The sequence below is a fragment of the Rhinatrema bivittatum genome, chromosome 6 (assembly GCF_901001135.1).
Source record: "Rhinatrema bivittatum chromosome 6, aRhiBiv1.1, whole genome shotgun sequence".
Lineage (NCBI taxonomy): Eukaryota > Metazoa > Chordata > Amphibia > Gymnophiona > Rhinatrematidae > Rhinatrema > Rhinatrema bivittatum.
Genome location: NC_042620.1, coordinates 86,865,319 through 86,889,408, shown reverse-complemented (window position 1 = coordinate 86,889,408; position 24,090 = coordinate 86,865,319). Strand labels below are relative to the sequence as shown.

The window sequence follows — 24,090 nt, the reverse complement described above, 5'->3', positions numbered from 1 at the left end:
TTGTTTCCAGGACAGGGACTTCCAAAAGTTGTCCCACCTCCTCTGATCGTCTGTGACCAGACCTATATAAGGAGCTCTTTAGTGGTTCCTGTCTTCACAGGAAATCACCCAGGAAACTAAGCATCCTTCTGGGTGCCACCGGGACCTGGTTCAACTGATAGGCACACGGAGGCCGATGCAATACTGTGCGCTAGCCACTGCTCACAACTTAATACGCAATTGGACGCGCATTTTGGATGCACGTTCATAACCCCCGACCCAAAACAGGGATTGGTGCGTCCCAAACGTGTGTCCAAATCACTATGTAGCCAACAGCACTCACCACATGTAAATTCATGAAAATGAGGCTATTAGCTAAATCCAGCGATCCACACAGCAAATTTTACGCCATTTAAATATTGAATCGCGCACCCAGGAGAGGTGGCCGAGCACGCGTTAGAAAACGGGTGCTCAACAGAGTGCCTGTTTTCTGCGCACAGTTACTGCATCAGCCCCATAGTGTGCCTAACCCGACGAATCAGAAAAAAATACTAAAAGGTTTTGCTTTCTGCAAGGAATAGGAGATTCCTAACCCACGTCCACACAACCGAACACCTGAGGGAGTAGCAGGAGGGCAGGTAAAGTGAACCACGATCCTGTCAAGGAGGGTGTAGTATTTGCTCCCACTTGCCAAAGAGATGACCCCAAAGCTTGCATTCTAAAGTCTGGAGCATCTCACAGTCTCTGTAAAGACCTAATAGGCCTAACATGCTGCCCAAAGACCACGCAAACCTCAAAATGTGAAGGGTGAGGGCAAAGTCAAGAGACAAAGAGGTCTGGCAGAGCTCTCCATCCACTGCCCACTAGTCAGCAACATCTTCCACCAAGCCGATGGTCACTGCATGGAAATCCTCTGCCCTTAGACGGGTGCGCACAAGTGCCCCGAACAGGACACCGCACTCTAAGGGATTCATGCTCCTGGTCCACCAGATGGCTTCCTTTGCCATAGCCAAAGTAGGTCAAGTGGCACTGGAATAAAGGGGGGTTATGAATTTCAAACAAAACAAAAAAGCAGGGACTTCAAACACACAAAGAAGGGGGTAAGGCATGCACACTCTCAGGTGAATGCAATAAAGTGCGCTCAGTCTAGTGCACAGGTTTACACGTGGTTTGGCGTGTGTTTTGGATGCGTTAGACTGGCACCCGATGTAATAAGGAGATTAGCACGTTCAAAACGCATGCCCAAACACATAGCTGATAGCGCTCGTCACATGTAAATTCCATATAGATGAGGCTATTAGCTATTACTCCCCGATGCAGAAAGTCACTGAGCGCCCAACATGCACTTTCTAACACAGCAAATTTAACTCCAGCCCTGGAGCTTGCATTGAATTAAACCACGCGTCAAGGTCTCGAGATAAATTTAAAAAATAAGTGTCCTGTGTGGTTCCTACCTTTATTCTTCAACACCTAATGCTTGCGATGTTTAAGAATAAAAGTATAATGTAATGACTTGAAGGAAAAAAAAAAAAAGGATTCTGGACACAACATACACGCGCAATAGACACTTATCAGGCTGATTACGCCCATCTCTGTTGTGCGTGTATAATTGACATCCAGAAATCGACCTGAAGCGGGATAAAATGGCCACTTGTAATGGGCACATGTTGCAATTGTGGGAGCACAGCCACATCTCCTGGGCGCCCGGTGCATTTGAGCGCTAGGGACACAATTCTAAGAAGATAAGAACATGACATAAAGGGTCAGACCAAGGGTCCATCAAATCCAGCATCCTGTTTCCAACAGTGGCCAATCCAGGCCATAAGAACCTGGCAAGTACCCAAAAACTAAGTCTATTCCATGTTATTGTTGATAGTAATAACCGATATGATATCTCGATTGAATGTCGGTATATAAAAGAAATAAATAATAATAATAATAATAGTAATAGCAGTGGCTATTTTCTAAGTCAACTTAATTAATAGCAGGTAATGGACTTCTCCTCCAAGAACTTATCCAATCCTATTTTAAACACAGCTATACTAACTGCACTAACCACATCCTCTGGCAACAAATTCCAGAGTTTAATTGTGCGTTGAGTGAAAAAGAACTTTCTCCGATTAGTTTTAAATGTGCCACATGCTAACTTCATGGAGTGCCCCCTAGTCTTTCTATTATCTGAAAGAGTAAATAACCGATTCACATCTACCCTTTCTAGACCTCTCATGGTTTTAAACACCTCTATCATAGCCCCCCTCAGCCGTCTCTTCTCCAGGCTGAACAGTCCTAACCTCTTTAGTCTTTCCTCATAGGGGAGCTGTTCCATTCCCCTTATTTTGGTCGCCCTTCTCTGTACCTTTATCATCGCAACTATATCTTTTTTGAATTGCGGCGACCAGAATTGTACACAGTATTCAAGGTGCGCATGTTATTGCATCAGCCTGTCTATTCTCCAGTGCACCAGTGATAACTCTCTCCTCAGAATGAACAGAAAGGGGAGAAAAATGAATCTCCCAAAAATACAATCAGTGCCCACTGCCCATGCACCAACCTATACATTAGGTCCCCAGAGAATCTTGGTTTCAGTTCTAAGTAAAAACACTGTCGCTGGGGTTCTCCTTCACCTTCCAGCTCCTCTCAAACAGTCTTGGGTCAGAAGGTGAGGTAGTGCAAGGTGTGCAGCACCAGCAAGTAGAAGCCTCTCCTTGGCACGGGGCAAGAGTGTGCCAGAGGTATGTTCCGCAACCTACTAAGGTTGCAGGATTCTCTATGCAGCACTCAGGCCCTATCCTTAGGGCCAGAAGGACAAAGATGGCTAGGAACTTCCACCCTGCAGAAACCCTTCTAGCAGGGCAGACCAGTCTGTGCCTAGCAAACTTTTTCTTTGTTGGAGGAGCCATCCAGTGATGTATGGGGAAGTCAAGCCCATTCACTGGGCCAGCTCAACTGGCTCCACCCATCACTGACCTGAGCCAGGAGCCAACCAGGTTTTTGGTTTTTTTTGGAGGACAGGCTCACCCAAGATGTCTTCCCTTGTGGGAGCTCTCTCAGTAGAAAGCTTGCAGCGTCAAACAGGCATGCGCATACTCTCTTGCACTGATGAAAAGCTACAAGTCTACAAAGCATCACTGTCGGGGGGGGGGGGCAGTTTGGATATAGGAATTTCTGAAATGCCTACAGGTGGAAGATGTGCACCCAATTTCTCAAGCACATTAAGCCCTGTCCACCCCTTCCCAATAGGAGGCTTAGGACCCCAGCAGAAAGTCAATGCTTAAATATGAGCAAAACTGAATGTATCCTAATTAACAGAAAAAACCTTGGATTAAAAACAATACCACCCTTTCACTTCGATAAGACCCTCATCCAACTTAAAGAAAACGTGAAAGACCTGGGTTTTTGGTTAGACATTGATCTAAATTACAAAAAACACATCTCCACAAAAATTAAAGAAGGCTTTCATAAACTTCAAATAATCAAACACCTAAAACCTCTTCTTCACCCCCACGATTTAAAAACCGTACTTCAAGCCCTCATCTTTTCCGGTTTGTATTACTGCAACTCCCTTTTGATTGGTTTACCAAAATCATCTTTGAGGCCCTTGCAGCTACTTCAGAATGCTGCTGCCAGATTTCTAACGGGTAAAAGCAAATATGATCACATTACCCCTGTCCTCAACCAATTACAATGGCTCCCAATAGAAAAAAGAATTGAATACAAAGTTCTTTCATTGATCCACAATGCAATCTACAAAGCCGACTACACTGCCTTTGATGACATTATACACATACTTCGCCCTCAACGCACAACAAGAACTTCTAGTAAACTTCAACTTGTGATTCCCTCACTCCCAAATGCCAAACTATCCTCCACCAGAAACAGAGCCTTCTCCATCATCGGACCAAACTATGGAATTCACTACCCCACTTCCTCACCGCGCAAGAAAACTCAAAATCCTTCAAAAAAGAACTAAAGTCTTGGCTTCTCAACCATTCTCTTAAGGACAACTCTCAATGACTTTATATTATAATCCCATTAACTGCCAACTTTAAATATTCCATTTGGACAATCTCTACTGATTCAAGCCACTGATGCCTCCTTTTTGAAGAACCCAGTTATCTCTGCCTATCTATTCAGTGTATCTACCCTGTTTACACTATGTTCTTTGTTCATATCTCCTTTTTTGGTGCCATTTCCCACTATTGTTAAATTTAAAGTTTAAAATCTTTCAATGTAACAAGTTGTTCTATATGTAAACCGGAGTGAAGGCAACTATGCTATACCTCGGTATATAAAAAAATGCTAAATAAAATAAAATAAATAAAATAAAAAATAAAATAAAATAAATAAAAATGCTTCTCACCAGTCCTGAAGAAGGTCAACTGCTTACTCTGAATCTGAATGTCAGACTCAGGGCAGTCAGCTGGCACCACAGCATGCTGGCCACCAACTAATTTATCACAGGACCCTCTCTCAGAAGGACACCAAGTGTAGCAGAACCAACCATGACCACAGGCAAAGTCCCATCATCTCCTCCAGCTCCAGCCAGTTAATGGGCCTCATAGACTTTAAATGTTTTAGAGTCTCCCTCCTCAGGACAAGTTCTCCGACTGGCTAGAGAGCTTTATTCACTCACTGCGGCCCTAACAAAAAGGCCCAAGTATTTAATTCAGTTGAGCTTAACCAAAAATTAAGTTATACAGACAAGCTGACATGGCTATATTCTCTCCTCTTGAGCCACAAGGAGTACATCGTCAGCATAAGACCAGAGGGTGATCCACAAACGAGCTCCTGCAGCACTAGGCTGGTGAGCCCACCTGCCTAGGACACACAATTACAGCTCTATGGCAGCGCATACAGTTACTCCCACAGGGGACAACCCCAACATCACCCAATAGTTAGAAGAACTGCCAAGGACCAGTTCACCTTGACCAGGCACTTTGCGAAACAATACAAGAGATTAACAAGACCTATGAAACAGAGGCTGTAGTCAAACACCTGCAAACTTCCTATATAATATCTGCCTACTCCTGATCCAGTGGCAAAAAGAGGTTCCAACAGATCAGTATTACATGTTAGGGGGATAAAGTCCCATACTAAAAAGACTGTCAAAAATGGTGCAGCTTTGGACAGTGTAGGACTAGTCAGGGTGAATCACCTCTGCCAGGCATATCCTAGCTACAGCAAGAGCACTTTGGCAGGAATCTTGTAATCCGTGCACAGCAGAAAGACCATTTCCATATGTCACACGGGTCTCTTCCAATTGAGCAAGAGAGTCAACCACAACAGCAGGACAGAGGTTTTCATTCGGTCTCCAGTGCTTTGGCTAGGACCCGCAGGATTCCAGGTTCAAGCAAGATAAAAATGTGACTAATACCCTGTCAGCCCATCTTTGCTCAGGGCATCCAGTCTAGGGCAGCAGCAAGATCCGCCAGACTGTCACCCCTGCTAATGGCAAGAAGTCTCTTCCAAAGGTCAACATAGTCCAGGAGGAAGAGACCACAGTAAAAGTCCCAAGCTCTCAGTCTGATCCATTTTGTGAAAGGGGTTCTGTCAGCAGACAACAGCAGCATCTGCTTCTTGTTCTCCCACCTCTTCTCCAAGCTGTAGAACCAGCACAAGCTGCCAAGCGCATGCATGCCTTTCCTTCCTGCTTGGGAAGGCTTATCCAGAGCAGCCTTCTGATGCCACTTGGCATCACAACACCCCCGAGGCCAGTGCGCCCTATTTCAACCATCTCCATTTTAGGATGTCTACGTGGAGAATCATGAAGGCAGAATGGCTGATGGGCTCTTTGGGCCCCCAGGGATTAGCCCCATGGGCTAGCTTGGCTCCCTGCTAGGTTTGTAGACAGCCCCTCCCTGTTTAAAAAGGGGGAAAAGTAGGGAATATTCCAATTCTTGCTAACAGAACAAGCAGCTAAGATGGACTCTCTGATGTCAATAAAAATGGACATTGCCTGTTTGTCTATGGGCAACCAAATGCAGCAGAGAGAGACTTTGCCTTGCTGTGTACGTGACCAAGCCTGGCATATTTATGGCCCCCCCCCCCCCCCTAGCCTAGTTGGAGCCAAAAGAGGCCAAATGAAACACCAGGGCAATTGAAACTATGTGAATTTGCACAGCCAGAGCACTAGGGTCCTCTTTGATAGCTCTAGGGCAGAACTTATCAGGGCCCTGTCAGAGAAGAACAACTGGTAATCATCAGAACCAACCACTTGATGAACTTGGAAAGGAGACAAAGATTTTGGAAAAAGGGCACAAAATAAGCTGATTAAAAGCCTTAATTATGCATTCACTGACTATGCATGAATTTGCTGAATTATGCATAGATAAGGCCTTAAAAGCAGCAGGATGTAAGCCGAGTTGTCGTGTGATTGTCGTTCGATCTTTGCCCATCTGAAGAAAAAGACAACCCATCCGAGTGCTGCATTCCCCCTGCATCCTGAGCCGAAGCAACCTGCAGAGCCTGGAGAGATGAACAGCCCTGTTGCTTCTGACAGAAGCTGTACTCTCTACATCTGCAATGAAGACCTAAAATGGGAGAGACTGCCAGACCAAATCCAGAGAGTATGTCACTGCAAGACCCATATGGTGAGGAACTAGGCTGCATTCCCTAGTCAAGGGGTTAGCAAGTTAAAGCTCTTAATATTTCACCTGAAAGTATCTGCTGGGGGAAGGAGGAGTAAAGCTAACATTGGTTAATTGTAATCTGATAAGCAGCGAATATCCATAATGTCAAGCATGCTTTTGTGACTATTGTTTTTCTTATTTTCTGTTTCCCTAATTGCCTGTGTGTTTCCTGCTGAAGTATGAAGTTTAGCCCTGTGTAACTTAGAAATAAATAAGATTGTCTTCAAACAGTTTGGTTAATTCTCTAAACAGATGGACAGGAGGTCACTGGTGAAATAAGGAGGTAAAGAAATGGAGATGAGAGTAGAACTCCTAACGCTTCTCCTTACAGGTTGAGGCATCCAGGGGCCACATGGGCACTGATTCTTTACTGATTGAAGATCGGGGGGGGGGGGGGGGAGTCCTGAGTCATTGCCAAAGATTGGGGAGGCAAGAGGGCAAATTGAAACTCACTCACTCCCAGAAGTTCCATTTCCCATCCTCCAGGGGAATAAGTGGCACCACCAAAGTTTGGGAAAGGCTGAGCCACTCTGTGTCCCCCCATGGCCAAAATGGTTTCCACCTTATGGCTTTCCCCTCACTTGAGGATCACTTTTCCTTTTGCCTGAGGTGACATCTTCAGGGATCAGCACAGGGTCAAGGAGGAGGCTAGGGGGTGGAGAGAAAGCATGGCCAAATTACCCAAGTGACAGCATGAGGATTGGACTAGAAAGGCCTTGAATTTCCATTTTGGTGGCCTCTGGGATTTCACATCTGGAGGACCTCTTCCCACCACTTCATTCCACACCCACAGTGTAGAAGCATCAAGAGATGACAAAAGGGGCAAGTTGCAGGCTTCTGCATCTCAAGGCTGCACCCCTGATAGGGATTCCCTATCCCCACCATACTCCCTTCTCTGTGGTCCTACTACCCTTAACTCTGTCAGGGAACCAATGACCTCTTTACTTTCCTACAGAGTTCTAGGGCTTCTGCCCAAGCCTCGCAGTGGGCATTCACTGGCCTTCATCAAATCCTGCAAGACAAGCTTCCTACCTTTCTGGAACTTCTTGGCCAGGCCCCTAGTGGATTCAGCTATGCCAGTTACCTGGACCTAGCTGTTAGGCTTCTCTCAAGTCCACTTCCACTGCCAACTCTGGTGTACGTGGCTGATCTTTTGGCCTTCTTTTTTGGGGTCTCTGCAGGGTTATGCGTAATCACACCAGGACAGAGATAAAATCTGGCCTTCCATTTCAGAAAGACTGGCAGTGGCCTCAGTAGAGAGGACAGCCAAAGTCCCTTTTTTTGTGCATAGGTGGGTGACGACTATCCCAGATGCTCAAAGGGCCAAGGGTGCAGTGTCAACCAGGTCCTGCCCAGTAGGACATGAGATGGCATCCAGACTCCGAGAGGTGGGGAGGGTCTGCAGAAGCAGCCTTCCATTTGCTCACAGCCCCAGGGCACCAGCAGTAGGTGTACCTCAGTCTCCAGCACATATAGCACCTGGCCTCTTCTGTTGAAAAAAAAAAAATACTTGTTACATCATTGCCTCTTAAGGGTTCGGAACCCACACCCGTGCCTCCTCTTGGCCTCTAGAAAGGAAAACCCAGGTTTGATGCCTAATGACCATAAGAATTGCCATACTGGGTCCATTAAGTCTAGTATTCTGTTCCAATTCAAGTCCCAAGTAACTTGCAGGATCCTGAAGAGTAGATAGATCTCATGCTGCTAATACCCAGGGATAAGCAGTGGCTTTCCCCAAGTCATCCTGGTTAATAATAGTTTATAGAATGTTCTTCCAGAAACCTTACCCAAACTTTTTTAAATCCAGCTATGATAACTACCTTTACCACATCCTCTGGCAATACATTTCAGAGCTTAATTGTGCATTGAATAAAAAAAAAAAAAAATTATTGTCGATTCATTTTAAATGTGCTACTTAACTCCATGGAATGTCCCCTAATCTTTTTATTTTTTGAAAGAGAAAACAACTAATTTGAAATTTACCCCTTTCACGCCACTCATATTGTAGACCCTTATCATATTCCTTCTCAGCCCTCTCTTCTCCAAACTGAAAAACCCTAACCTCTTTAGTATATCCTCATAAGGAAGCCATTAAATTCTCTATTATTTTGGTCACCCTTCCCTGTACCTTTTCCAATTCAGCAATTTTGAGATATAAGCAACCAGAATTGTACTCTAGTTGCGGTCTCACCATAGAGCAATACAGAGGTATTATGACATTATCTATTTTATTCTCCATTACATCCTAATAATGCCTAACATTCTGTTTGCTGTTTTGACTACCACCACACACTGAGCTAGGGATTTCAAAGTACTATGATGATGTTTTCAAAGTACTATGATGATGCCTAAATCTTTTCCTGAGTCATAACTCTTAATATGGAACCTAACATAAAGTACCTATAGTTTGACTTGCTTTTCCTCATGGTCATCACATTGCACTGGTCCACATTAAATTTCATCTGCCATTTGGGCGCCCAGTCTCTTAAGATCCGCCTGCAATTTCTCACAATCCGCTTGCTTTTTGACAGCTCAGATGAATTTTATGTTGTCTGCAAATTTGATCACCTCACTCACTGCTCCCTTTTCCAGATCATTTATAAATATATTCAAAAGCACCAGTACAGATTCCTGGGACATGCCACAGTTTACTTTCCTCCACTGAGAAGACTTATTTAGTCCCACTCCATTTTCTTTTAACCAATTTGCAATTCACAATAGGAGATTGCCTCCTATCCCATTACTTTTTAATCTTCAGGACATTGTCAAATATTTATTTATTTTTATTTAACAGTTTTTTTATACCGACCTTCATAGTAAATAACCATATCAGATCGGTTTACATTTAACTAAATTGCTACTGAAGTAGCAATTTAGGTAAAACTATACATAACAAAAGATAAGAATAAGTCAAAGTTACAATCAACAAGGAATAGAGAACTTGGAAGCTTAAAACAAAAGCTGGAAAGAAGGTAAAGGCTGTAATAAATATAAAGTGATACGATAGTGAATACTGGTTAAAAGCTTAAAGGTGCTTTAACCTGAAAGTGTCCGAGTCCATTTTTCGTGAAGCTTAGCCAAAGTCCGGGTAAGAGTACAGGGCCACTAGTGATTGTCTGGTGTATCAGAAAAGGCTTGGTGAAAGAGCCACGTCTTGAGTCTTTTTCTGAAAGTTAAGAGGCAGGGTTCCAATCTGAGGTTTGAAGGGATGTTATTCCAGATAGATGGGCCTGCTATCGAAAGAGCTCTGTCTTTGGTCGCAGAAAGGCGAGTGGCTTTAGTGGGGGGGAAATTTCAGAGTGCCTTTGTGAACATCTCTGGTTGGTCTGTTGGAGGAGTGGAGTTTAAAAGGGATTTCCAGGTCGAGTTGGAGTTGATGATGGATGGATTTATGTATTAGGGTGGTTGATTTGTATAAGATTCTAAAATTCACTGGTAACCAATGTAGGTTTCTGAGGATGGGTGAGATGTGTTCACCACGGCTGGTGAACACATACCTTTCACGGCTGGTGAAAATACCTTCTGAAAATCCAAATATACTATATCCTCCAGTTCCCCATTAGCCGCATGTTTATTAATACCCTTCAAAAACTGCAGCAGGTTGATGAGGCAAGACTTCCCTTGGGTAAATTCATGCTAGCTGTGTCCCATTAAACTATGTCTATATGTTCTAAAATTGTGTTCTTTAGAACAGTTTCTACAATTTTTCCCTGACTTCAGGTTCACCAATCTATATTTTCCCAGATCACAGATTAACATTACATTGGCCACCCTCCAATCTTCAGGTACAACAGATGATTTTAATGATAGGATACACATTGCTAGTAACAGATCTGTAATTTCATTTCGAAGTGCCTTAAGAACTCTGATGTATATACCATGTGGTCCAGGTGATTTACTACTGTTTAGTTTGTCAATCTGCCCTATTACATCTTCCAGGTTCACTGTGATTTGTTTCAGTTCCTCTGAATCATCACATTAAAAACCATTTCCATTACCAATATTTCCCCAACATACTCTTCAGTAAACACCGAAGAATTAATTTAGACTTTCCGTCATGGTCTTCAAGACCACACAAGGTTTCATTAGCAAGTGTTTCATTTCATTTTCAAAATTAACTTTTGTGAAACTTTTATGTTTACTTAGATTACAGATGCTGCATTACAGATAATGCAGAAAGTAATTCTATAGCTCAGGATGGGATGTTTTACTATTGGTCTCTGCTGTTGCTTTTAAACACCTCCAAGAGTAAAAGGAAAGGATGAACAAAAAGAAGCCAAAGTGCATACATCATGTTTTCTACTTTAGGGGTAGGCAATTCTAGTCTTGGAATGCCACAAACAGGTCTGGTTTTCAGAACCTTCATGATGAGTATGCATGAACTATAGACGCATACAATGGAGGCAGTATATGCAAAGGTATTTCATGCATATTCATTGAGGAAAGCCTGAAAACCAGACCTGTTTATGGCACTCTAAGGCTGGAGCGCTTACCCCTGTTTTAACTCCACATTCCTCTCCACTTAGAAGTACACAGTCTTTCGTTTTTAAGTTCAATGGCAAAATTTAAATCCTTTGGGTACTAATGATAGAATAGCAGAGGTATTCTCATATCTTAAAATTAAAAAGTGGGTCTTTGCCTTTCCTAAGATGAAGCAAAGCATACTGGATCACCAATAAGAAACATCCCACCCGAGTGCCACACTGAAAACCTCAGGACAAAAACTGAACATCCAACTAAAACTGGAGAAACCAAGTCCTAAGCAAATTCTTTCTGTGTAGGAAAGGCTTGTACAAGCACACCTACTGATCAACCAAATGGTCTCACATTCCAACCCACTTATTAAATCCAAATGTGACAACACTAAAAAGAATATACAGAAAATCGAATATAGGTGTTTCAGCACAAACACAAAATTTCTCCCAACCATTCTTATTAGAACATAAATATTAAGTAAACTCCTCTAAATATCGATATGCCTTTTCCTAGGTTGTATTGCTTCCTCTAGATCTAGTTCCTAGGTTCTCTTTCTTGGTCTAATATACTTTTAGTACATAAGTACCCCTGTTTCCCCGAAAATAAGACCTAGTAGAGGTTTTGCTGAATTGCTAAATATAAGACCTCCCCCAAAAGTAAGACCTAGCAAAGTTTTTATTTGGGAGCATGCCCGTCGCACAGAACACCAGAGCATGCAGCTGTGATTTTTTTACCCTGCAGGATTCACAGTTAGTTGTCATCACAAACCAGCATAACCAGACAACTATTCTGAATATAATAAATGTTCATTTTTTTGTTCAACAATATATGTGAATTCTTCTTCATGGAAAAATAAGATATTCCCTGAAAATAAGGCCTAGTGCATCTTTGGTAGCAAAAATTAATATAAGACACTGTCTTATTTTTGGGGAAACAGGGTAAGCTATGCCATACTGGGTCAGACCAAGGGTCCATCAAGCCCAGCATCCTGTGTCCAACAATGGCCAACCAAGTCACAATTAACTGGCAAGTACCCAAACATTAAATGAATAGATCCCAAGATACTAATCCTTATTGATTAATAGCAGTTTATGGACTTCTGCTTTAGGAACTTATCCAAACCTTTTTTAAACCCAGCTACACTAACTGACCTAATCACATCCTCTGGCAATGAATTCCAGAGCTTAATTATGAGTTGAGAGAAAAATAATTTTTTCTGATTTGTTTTAAATGAGCTACTTGCTAACTTCATGGACTGCCCCCTAGTCCTTGTATTATCCGAAAGAGTAAATAACCGATTCACATTTACTTGTTAAAGTCCTTTCATGATTTTTTACACCTTTATCATATCCCCCCTCAACCATCTCTTCTCCAAGCTGAACATACCGTTAAAGAACCCACTCCTCCTAGATTCTTTTTTTAATTGATATTCAAGAATTGTTTCACATACTTGAGAACAGAAGTCAACAAGTCCTGTTCCAAATTCACTATAAAAAAAGGAAAGGAAGAAACTAAATAAAATACCCTAAGCGTGTTTATACAGTCTACAAAATTAAGGGAACAGGTAAGCAAAACCAAGAAAGAAAAATATTAAAAAAGAACTTTACAATCTTAAAAGAAAGCAGCAGTGGTTGCAATATAATGTCCCTACTGCTTGCAGATCAATCCCAAACCGTTACAGATTTTATTACACTGTCCCAGTTTCTGGACTGCTGTAACAAGTACAAGATCCAGCTCTTTTAGATCCCATGCTCCGCGGGTGCGCGCACGCGCGAGACTCTAGGGGAGCTGTGAGCTGCCCGCGGCGGGCACCCAGCGTCGGAAAAGTGGGCGTGGCTAAAGAGTTTTCGGAAACTACTTTTTTTTCTCTCTTCACGAATAAAATCTAAACAAACAGGCAAAGGCAGGTACATCGGCGATTAACCCTCACAATAACAACGTCGTCCGCAGGTAAACAAAAGCTGTTGTCCTAATGGTGACAGATCGCTTGTTCACCCCTGGAACAGTGCTGCTGGCAACCACGAAGCGCACGCAGGGGCCCCCAGGCAACTTCCCAAAGGGAGCTTCAGCACAGGCTATCCCTGCACAACACTGCTCGTTACTCCCCTCCCTTCGCCCGCCGTGCACTGCTCCGAACCCGTGCATTCGCCTCGCTTACTCACCCCCCGGCCAGAAAAAGAAATGGCACCGAGGAGGCGGTGGGACTGCCCTTGGCCGATAACCCCCCCATGGTGAGCCGTGCACCGGGAGGCCAGTGCTGGGCGCTGCAGGAACTCCCTCCCATCTACCAGACAGCAGCAGCAGCAGCCCGATAAACTTTTTCCGACACTTTCCCAGCTGATCCAACCCGCCCACTTATAAATTAGGGTGCCCGCGACGTGGCTCGCCCTACCGGAGTGTGGGGGCCGGGGCTGAACCGTACCTGCCCGGGCCGTCTCCACAGCCGCCGAAAAGCTCCGCTGGGAAAGTTTCTCGAGTCGCACCTCGCCGCATCCCCGCAGGTCGACGGACTCAGACTGCCTCAGTCCCAGAGGAAGGATGACCTCATTGGACGCTGAGACTGGCAGTCCTCCCCCTCCCCAACTTACGCAACCTTCCTAAGGCACCGTACCTCGTCGCCGCTGCAGCCGACGACTCATGGGCAATTGGAGAATCGGCGCACAGTACGGCAAGCTCGTGGCTCCAGGCTCCTGCGGTTCTGCCGCCTCCGCCCTCCTGCTCCTCCTCTGGGGCAGAACCCGTAGCTGGCTGCGCTCTCCCAGAGCCCTTCCAGGGAAACGCACAGGACTCGACTGAGCTAGGGGCTGCTCCCTACTGTCTTGAGTGTTAGCAAACAGAAAGTGAGATCCTATCCCTTTCCGCCTTGTTGTAGAGTAGAAAACTTCCACCTGGAAACAGACATAGCACTCATATGCATACCCAGAGACTCTGGGATTTCGGTGAAATCTCAGGGTGCAACCCCTCTTCTTTTGTTCCCTGCAGGCTTGGAGCCGAAGGGGTAACAGGAGAGGAGAAATTAGGGGGCCATGTAAAAAGATGATCGTCAAAACTGTATAGACATTCGCAAGCTAATTTTTTTAACTCCTAAGGTTATGCTAATGCTTCAGGAGTTAAAAAATGCACACAAATCAGAAAATGAGCACAGAAAAAACCATGGTTTATGTGAACAAATCACGGTATCCATGCATAAGATTTATGCACATAAAAATGCTTTCTGCACAGAAAATATTGTGTACATAAATCATTTTATACACTGAAAATGATTTGGGTATATAAACCATATTTTCAGTGCATAAAATATGATTTATGCCCACAGAAAAATGTTCTCTGCAGAAAGCATTTTTTGTATGCATAAATCATATTTTATGTATAGAAAAAATGTTTTTGTGCACAAAGCATGTTTTCTATGCATAAAATCCCAACTACAGGTCCCAGCACTGGAATTCCAGCTTCTGCCCATAGACTGACACTAGTGCTGGAAACTTTACTTCAGACTAGGCATTAAGTTTCCAACGCAGCTCTACACTGGCCTAATGCCATCGTTAGCATGGAATTTCCACGCAATGGCGTTAACTTAAACACAAAGTGTTGTACGCACAACTCTGCTGCACTGGCAGTAGAGTTTATGCGTAAAAAATGTGTGCACAACTGAGCATTGAAATGTGCGCAGTATTGAGCACACCATTTTGCATCAGCCTGTAGATTAGGAAACAGAGTAGCTCTTCTCTACTGTGTTCTGTCTACTCCAATATCATCCATTCCTTCCTGGTCCTTGCAGCACAGGAGACCAGGGGCTGTGTGGATTAGAGAGCAGAGTGACTTTTTTTTTTTTTTGCTGTCTGCTCTAAACTTACTTAGACTTACTCCTCATAAGAACATTAGAGGCAATGATAATTTTCTAAATAAAAAATGTATTGTGTTCAGTCCACCAGCAGCCTCCTCCTTTCATACTTTTCCCAATGGGGTAAAGCACGCAAGGTCACTGATATGGTATCATTCTGGGAAAGATCATTCTAGCACCCTATCTTCAAAAGTGGCCAGTACGGGTCTCTAGGAAGTACCCAGCAGATCCCAAAGAGTAAGTCCATTTCTTCTTACCCACTCTAGGAATAAGCAATGGCTTTCTCCTAGTTTTCCTGGTTAATAATTGTTTATTGACTTTTCTTCCAGGAACTTGTCCAAACCTTTTTTAAACTCAGCTATGCTAGATGCCTTGATCACATCTTCTGACAAGACATTCCATAGCTTAATTGTGCATTGAGTGAAAAAATACTTTCTTCAGTTTCTTTTATGTCAGCCTGAAAGGAGGGGCTGGAGTTGGAAGGATTTTTCTCTGCCAGTGAGATTTTTTTTACAGGAGCTCTATGTGCCTTTGGCAAGAGAGGGGAAGCTTGATGGGGTTAGGTTGTGGGATAGAGGGGGGAGTGCTGGAGTCTTCCCCGGAGAGGAGGGGAAAAAGAGAGCGCATAGCATGTGTTTGTGATTGCAAAACACAGATTTGTCACCAAATATAGAATAGGTGACCACAGACTAGAAATAGAAATGTTAAACATTTAGCTGGAAACTCCAAGAAGTCAGACTCTGTATGCAATGCAACACCAGAGAAATATAAACAGAAATGTATTTTCTCCTGTGCTGTGCAAAATACAAAGATTTCAGAGATGCATACTTTCCAAAGATGACAGAGAAAATAAAAGATTTTCTACAAAAGAATGAGCATGAAAACGTCTGTACAATCTTGGGTAAAACAGGAGAAACTGCAGTTACAGCAGCAAGATATGCTGAATCCTAACACTAAGCCAGAAATGTAATCTAACCAGGGACAATACCAACCAGCACCAAAATCAAGGAATTGTCCTTACTGTCCTCTCTATAATTTTATTTTACTGTTATTACCTGGAGGACCCTGGAGAAGGATAGTAGCTAGTTAACAAGAAACTGGAGGGGAGTGGAGTAGATGTATCTCCATTTACAGAAGAGAATGTATGGGAAGAGCTAGGAAAACTGAAAGTGGACAAAGCCATGGGGCCTGATGAGATTCATCCCAGGATACCGAGGGAGCTCAGAGATGTACTGGCGGGTCCGCTGCATGTCCTGTTCAATAGATCCCTAGAAACAGGAGTGGTGCCAAGTGATTGGAGAAGAGCGGTGGTGGTCCCGCTGCACAAGAGCAGAGAGGAGGCTGGAAACTACAGGCCGGTTATTCTCACATCGGTGGTGGGAAAAGTAATGGAGTCGCTGCTGAAAGAAAGAATAGTTAACTATCTACAGTCAGAAGAATTGCTGGACCAGAGGCAGCATGGATTCACCAGGGGAAGGTCCTGTCAGACAAATCTGATTGACTTTTATGATTGGGTGACTAGGGAATTAGATCAAGGAAGAGTGCTCAACGATCTACTTGGATTTCAGCAAAGCTTTTGATATGGTCCCGCACAGGAGGCTTGTGAATAAAATGAGAAGCTTAGGAGTGAGTGCCAAGGTGGTGGCCTGGATTGCAAACTGGTTGACGGACAGAAGACAATGTGTGATGGTAAATGGAACTTACTCTGAAGAGAGAGCGGTGTTAATCGGAGTGCCACAAGGATCGGTATTGGGACCAGTCCTGCTCAATGTCTTTGTGAGCGACATTGCGGACGGGGTGGAAGGTAAGGTTTGTCTTTTGGTGGATGATACTAAGATCTGCAACAGAGTGGACACACCGGAAGGAGTGGAGAGAATGAGACAGGATTTAAGGAAGCTGGAAGAGTGGTCAAAGATATGGCAGCTGTGATTCAATGCCAAGAAGTGCAGAGTCATGCATATGGGGTGTGGAAATCTGAAAGAACTGTATTTGATGGGGGGTGAAGGGCTGATGTGCACGGAGCAGGAGAAAGACCTTGGGGAGATAGTGTCTAACGATCTGAAGTCAGCAAAACAATGTGACAAGGCGATAGCTAAAGCTAGAAGAATGCTGGGCTGCATAGAGGAACATCTAGTAAGCGAAAGAAAGTGATGATCCCCTTGTACAGAGCCTTGGTGAGGCCTCACCTGGAGTACCATGTTCAGTTCTGGAGACCGTATGTCCAAAGGGACAGAGACAGGATGGAGGCGGTCCAGAGAAGGGCAACCAAAAAGGTGGATGGTCTTCATAAAATGACTTATGAGGCGAGATTGAAGAACTTAAATATGTATACCCTGGAGGAGAGGAGGAGCAGGGGTGATATGATACAGACTTTCAGATACTTGAAAGGTTTTAATGATCCATGGTCAACAACAAACCTTTTCCGTTGGAAAAAAATAAGTAGCACTAGGGATCACGATTTGAAACTCCAGGGAGGAAGACTCAGAACCAATGTCAGGAAGTATTTCTTCACGGAGAGGGTGGTGGATGCCTGGAATGCCCTTCCAGAGGAAGTGGTGAAGACTAAAACTGTGAAGGATTTCAAAGGGGCATGGAATAAACACTGTGGATCCATAAAGGCTAGAGGATGGGAATGAAGAGAAGAGTCATGGGGGTGGCTTGCTGGACTGGAAGCTACTACCTGGTGATTACTACCCTTACTCAATAAACCTTCACACTATTAATGCAACTCCAACATTGCTCTCTGCTTCAACGGCAAGGGGAAATGTGGAAAAGAGGATTTGTATTCAGACAACAACCAACAAGGACTGAACTACACAGTCTGGGTAAACAAGCGTGGGGGTAGCTTGCTTATTGCGGTGGTTACTATCCTAAACCAATTAAGCCTGATACTTTATTTTGAATGCATATACAGCATTGCTTTCTGCTTCAACGGCAGGGAAAAATGTGGAAAAGAGGATTTACATTCAGACAAACATCCAACAAGGCATTGATCTGTGCAGTCTGGGCAAACAAGCATCGGGATAACTTGCTTGATGCGGCGGGTACTACCCTTAACCATTAAGCCTTATGCTCACCTTTGATGCAACTCCAACATTACTCTCTACATCCATGGCAGGGGATGGCAGGAAATTTGAATCAAACAGTTAGCAACAAGGGCCCTGAACTTGGTGGTCGGTGAAACAGCTAAGTATGGGAAAATAAGTGTGGGAGCTTGCTGGGCAGACTGGATGGGCTGATTTGTCTTTTCTTGCCGTCATTTCTATGTTTCTATATGACAATTTTTTTCTATATTTACAATTTTTTTACTTTCTTTTTATTGAATTTTCAATAATATCAAGAATATTTGATTACAAATATTAAGGAAAAAAGAATCCTACATCTCAAAAGTAACGATCGGGCCAATACAGTACAGTACGCTCCGGGTTTGGCCGCGCGTTTTCAACACGCTAGCTTTACCCCTTAATCAGTAAGGGGTAATAGCGCGTCGAAAACGCGTGGCCAACCCCCCAAAACTAAAAGTGCCTGCAACATGCAAATGCATGTTGATGGCCCTATTAGTTGTTCCTGCGCGATCCAGAAAGCAAAAGGTGCAGCGAAGCCGCACATTTTACTTTCAAAAATTAACACCTGCCCAAAGGCTGGTGTTAATTTCTGCCGGTGCCAGGGAAGTGATATTAAGTGGGAGGTCCCAAAATTAAAAAAAAATTAAAAGTTAAAAAAAAAAAATTTAAATCGGCCCGCGGGTCGGAAGACGGACGCTCAATTATGCCGGCGTCCATTTTCCGAACCCGTGGCCGTCAGTGGGTTTGAGAACCAATGCCGGCAAAATTGAGCGTCGGCTGTCAAACCCGCTGACAGCTGCCGTTCCTGTCAAAAAAGAGGTGCTAGGGACGCGCTAGTGTCCCTAGCGCCTCTTTTTACCGTGGGCCCTCATTTGCATACTAAATTGCGCGCACAGGAGAGTGGCCTGTGCGCACGTTGGGAGAGCGGGCGCTCGCCTCGGAGCGCCGACTCCCGCAGGTTTTACTGTATCGGCCTGAATGAAAATAAACTTGAAATGAAAATAAATTTAGACCTCAATATGGAGGAGATAAAGTTTGCTACAACAGGAAAAAAGTCTTAAAATCTCATAACATCGTTAAGATGAATGAACAGAAACGGGAGAAAGAGAAGCTCTATCTTGCTCCAATTGTTTAGGGTCATAAAATATAAGCTCCCAGATTTCATTATACACTTACAAGGAAATCTTAATATAAAGCTAAGTACCAAAGCTATAACCCTCTCTCTAAGCAATAAAAAAGCTTTCCTTCTATTCTGTGTGGATCTGGCTATGTCTGGGAAAACTATTTTTATGGCCCAAAAAATTTCTAATTGTGATATGAAAGAAAATTTTCAATGTCCACTCTTTATCATGTTCCAAGGAAAAAGTTACCAATAAGGTGGCTCTGGATTCAACCTTGGAATCCTGCAGGAATTGAGATAAATCCAGTCCAACCAGTTGAGCCCCTTCTCCCCCTCCCACAATATCACTAGATTCTAATCCATGCAAAGGAAGATAATAAAGCTTAGACATAAGGGGGAAAGGATTCAACCGGTACCTGTAAATTCTCCAAATTACATTTTTTCCAATGATTCCAGTGGTGCAATCAATGGAGATCTAGGGAAAATAATAAACTTCAAATTAAGCTGCCTCATGTAATTTTCACAGTTCTCCATTTTACAATTCATAATCTCTTTATCTTTAAGGCAAGATTATAGTTTTTCATTTCCCTGTTCTGTTCTACCAGTTCTTCAAACTTCAAATCATAACCACCCAATTTATGAGCATGAGAAGATACCTGAATGGATAGATCATTAGCAGAAGATAGCACACTATCAATGTTATTGGTTAAGGAACTTTCAGAACAATTGCTGACCACAACATCTCAAGGGTAATCAATGCTGGTTTTACAGTGTGACACACATAGACTCTAGAAGAAACGCTGAGGGTAGATGTCTTCATACCCCTATAAGAGTCTCATCCACTGGCATTTCTCCCTCCCCAGGTGGAGTGAGTTCAAATTCTCCCCGACGGGAGAGCCTGCAAACATATCAACTTCAGGCTGGGGCAAGGAATGAGAACCAGGACTTAGAGACTGAAGTTTCATTGTGGACGGATGACACACTTCTAATTCCCAGTTGTCCTGCAAGATGGCTTCTCTGGTTCACCAAAGTTATAAAGGCTTCTGTTGTGGGTTGAGAAGCTATAGAAGGTGAAAGAGCAGATCCAGGTGTGAGGGACCGCATGACTCCTTTCCTTTTCTTCCTCAACACAGAAATTCCTTTAGACAAAAAGCTGGGTACCTATTGTGTATTGATGATGAAAAAAAAGTCCTAAGGGGTCCACCCCTTTGGTGCACGACTTTGGCTGTGCACCTGTGACGCATGGCAGAGCACCGCAATTTGAAGTTATGATGGACGCCATTGCTCATTGCAACTCCAGCCGACTGCCATCCACCACTGCAAGGCCAGCAACAAAGATAGCCTATCCCCCTCTTATTACAATTTAGTACATTTTTCTCGAACCACTTTGAGGTCAATATTCAAAAGATTTGTCTGCTCACTTTCGGGCCGATACAGTACAGTGCGCTCCGACGGAGCGCACTGTTAACCCTCTATTGGACGCGCGTTTTTGACGCGCTAGCATTACCCCTTATTCAGTAAGGGGCCGAAAACGTGCGTCCAATCCCCCGAACCTAATAGCGCCCGCAACATGCAAATGCATGTTGATGGCCCTATTAGGTATTCCCGCGCGATACAGTAAGTAAAATGTGCAGCCAAGCCGCACATTTTGCTTTCAGAAATTAGCGCCTACCCAAAGGTAGGCGCTAATTTCTTCAGGCACCGGGAAAGTGCACAGAAAAGCAGTATAAACTGCTTTTCTGTGCACCCTCCGACTTAATATCATGGCGATATTAAGTCGGAGGTCCCGAAGGGTAAAAAAAATGAAAAAAAAAATTTTGAAGTCAGCCCGCAGTTGTCGGGTCGAAAGCCGGCGTCTGGTTTCCGAGCCCGTGGCTGTCAGCGGGCTTGAGAACCAACGCCGGCAAAATTGAGCGTCGGCTGTCAAACCCACTGACAGCCGTCGCTCCGGTCCAAAAGGAGGCGCTAGGGATGCGCTAGTGTCCCTAGCGCCTCCTTTTGCCTGTTTTACCGCCGGGCCTCATTTGAATAGTGAATCCCGTGCACAGGAGAGTGGCCTGTGCGTGCCGCTCTCCCGCGGACTTTACTGTATCGGCCCGTTTGGGAGTTAGCCGGATAAAAGGTTTAAATTACAAACCCCATCCTCCCCCTGCTGTCTCTGTTAAGCAGGACAATTTTATGTGGGCAAATTGTTGCTCAAACAAAATTTACCTGTATAAAAAGAGGTGGGGCTGGAAGTATTCCAGGAGCCAGTCAAGTTCTGATATTTGGTGATGTCCAGCCAAAGTTATGTGGTTAAATCTGATCCAGGAGAAATGCTGTCCTAAAGTTATCTGGATATATTCAGTAGCAGACTTATGCAGATAAATCCTGCTAATCTCTCACTGTCTCTTTGAATATGGATCTCTTTATCTATTACTTTAGCAGCATATTTAAAATTGTCATGCCAGTAAAGTTATCTGAATCTGTGAGAGGGTAGGGTGCGGGTGCAATGGAAGAGAAAAAGTTAACACATATCTTCCCCCTTCCCCCACCTTCCCTGCTAATCCACATGGAATCTCACGTGACCACAACTCAAAAGTTCTCAGGTATGCAACATATGCAAGCAGTTAGCAAAGAGAGCTGAAGATTTATTTCAAGACACCAGGCACACTGCTGTCCTGCCCAACCATTTCCTGTTTGTTGTCTTTCACAACAGAGTGCACTGGGATGCAGCCCTGAGCTGCAGCTCTATACACAGATAGGACTAGGAAATCACCCTTTGTTCTTTCCACCCTCCCCCATAAGCAGGATTCTTCAACTAACTTTCAAAAGTTTTCATTTTCAATATCTATATAAAGAAAAATACAGTAGAAGTATCTTTAAGAATCAAAGAAGAAGTTAACAAGGCCTGAAATAGCCTAACAGGTGACGGAGGTCAATACTTTTTAACAGATCCTGGGCCTGCTTGGGACTGGTAATGGAGAACAGTGATAGAAAAAGGGGTGAAACATTAGGTGAAAGACATATTGGGAGGGGGGGTGGAGGAACTGGTGTTGGGTTGTGTTCTTGTGTTTGGGTATTGTATGCTTATCTGACCACAGTGAAAGAATCTCCATTTGGGCAGATTGGATGGGCCAATTTGATCTTTTTCTACTATAGCTAGGTTAGTAGAGCTTGCATATATGTTTGTGAGGAGGGGGCCAAATATTTTTTACTGCTCTTTATTTATTTAGGATTTATTCCCGCTTTATACAACTTCCAAAGTGGGATACAATAAAACATCCGTAATCTAAAAAAATAAAACCACAGTTTAAACATTAAGAACATACGTAGCCTGCATAATCAGTAACAAGAAAAGAAAGTAGCACAGCCAATTACGTAAACAAAACACTCTAAACCTGGAGTTCAAAGGCTTTCCTAAAAAAAATACGCTTTTAGTTCTCATTCAAATGACTGCGCACAAATGATTCTCAGAATGACTGGTAATGAGTTCCATAAATTGGGCCCTTTCGCAGATCATAATGATGGAACTTCCAGCAGACCGCAATGTATTGATCTTAATCGCGGAGGGTTTACAAAATCTCAGCCTAGCAGAGATGCACGTTGAGAGTTTGTTATGCAGTCATTTGTGGATCAAGGTCTCGATCTTATAGTTGACCCATCATTGCATTGGAAAGCCATGCAATGGATGTAATATGCTCCCTTCTGCTGGAGCCTGTCAGCAAATGTGCTGCAGCACAGAAATTCAATAGCAGTGCTTTTATATTTTATTTGAAAAGTCTTTCCTACGTTGGCCACTGGTATAACAATTCCCTGTCAAGGCGAAAGGTAATTGGAAAGGGTACATTTTCAAACAGTCTCTATTGAGACAAAGTCTGTGGGCTCTCCTTACCCATGGATTTTAGATAAGCGTTCAAAGAGGAAGTACACATGTACTTTCACTCGGAATATTGCTGTGGGTATTTCACTTGGACCTGCTTTTTCTGCAGGTACTTTTTCGTGGAAAATAACGCACAGATCTGAAAATGTAATCTGTGTGTGTTATTTTCCTGATCCTAAATATACCCCTCCACCCCACCCCCCGGAATGCCTCCTCAGAACAATAAAAAAGTAACACGTGCAACATTTAGCTGCACCGAGGGGAGGGCAGCTGTCAGACAACCGATTAATACAGGTAACACACTTTTTACCTGTGTAAGCTGCATTGAAAATTGTCCTCAGAATAGGTGAAGGACCAGGCAGAGTTGAGAGATTGTATTTCTAATGAGGAACAGAATTGCACAGACCAGATGTGGGCCACACACATGCACACACATGCTTTTATGTGGGGCATATTTCTGTGAATTGTTTTTGGTAATGGAACACAAATGATATACTTTAAAAGTCAGTATAACTTAAACTTTTTCCTTTTAGCATGTTTAAATTTTCTGTCTCTCACCCATCATTTTTCTCTGACCCATCAAACACTCACTGGCATGCTGCTTCTCCCAGGCTCATCAGCAAACCTGCAAACTTTAGGTTTTGCTTATCAGGTAGGCACTGGTGATTCTCACCTATAGGTAAGTGCCATCAGCAAGCTAAGATTCTGGAAGGCTGTTAAAGACCACCACAGACTTGTTCTGCTTGCATCACTGGAGGTCTCTTCCTAATTACTTTCACTTTCCCTCCTATGTACAGCTAAGGAGCACCAACATCTGTCTCCCCTGCCCCATTTTAATTTAAAAAAAAATGTATTCTTTCAATAAACTTACACTATGTAGTATCATTTTTTATTTCCTAGATAAATTGCCTACCAAAATGACACGATTTAAGAGTTCAGATGTTTGATGGTACATTACATGAGTGGATTTAATGGAGTTAGATAACCCAGAGAAAGCATGAATGGTTTCTATCTTCAGCCTCTATCTCCCTTATCTACCAGCCTCTTCTCTCTCCTTTTTTTCCTCCAGCCTCTTTTACCTTCCCAGCTTTTCTCTCTCCTCCCCTTCTCAATCTCCA

General features: G+C 43.5%; 1 protein-coding gene across 5 annotated transcripts in view; it reads right to left on the bottom strand.

Annotated features, from left to right (window-relative positions):
- Positions 1-13,892, bottom strand: part of TANC1 (tetratricopeptide repeat, ankyrin repeat and coiled-coil containing 1) — a 408,770-nt gene extending 394,878 nt beyond the window's left edge. The window contains exons 1-2 of one of the 5 annotated variants that reach the window (XM_029605547.1): positions 13,507-13,570; positions 12,535-12,571 (exon numbers count right to left, since the gene is read on the bottom strand). The gene's annotated coding sequence lies outside the window, so the exon portion shown is untranslated. Of the gene's footprint in view, positions 1-12,534; positions 12,572-13,246; positions 13,334-13,476; positions 13,625-13,695 lie in introns of those variants that run through there. The other 4 variants (XM_029605548.1, XM_029605546.1, XM_029605545.1 and 1 more) reach the window with 4 other exon arrangements.
- Between the last annotated feature and the right edge of the window lie 10,198 nt (positions 13,893-24,090).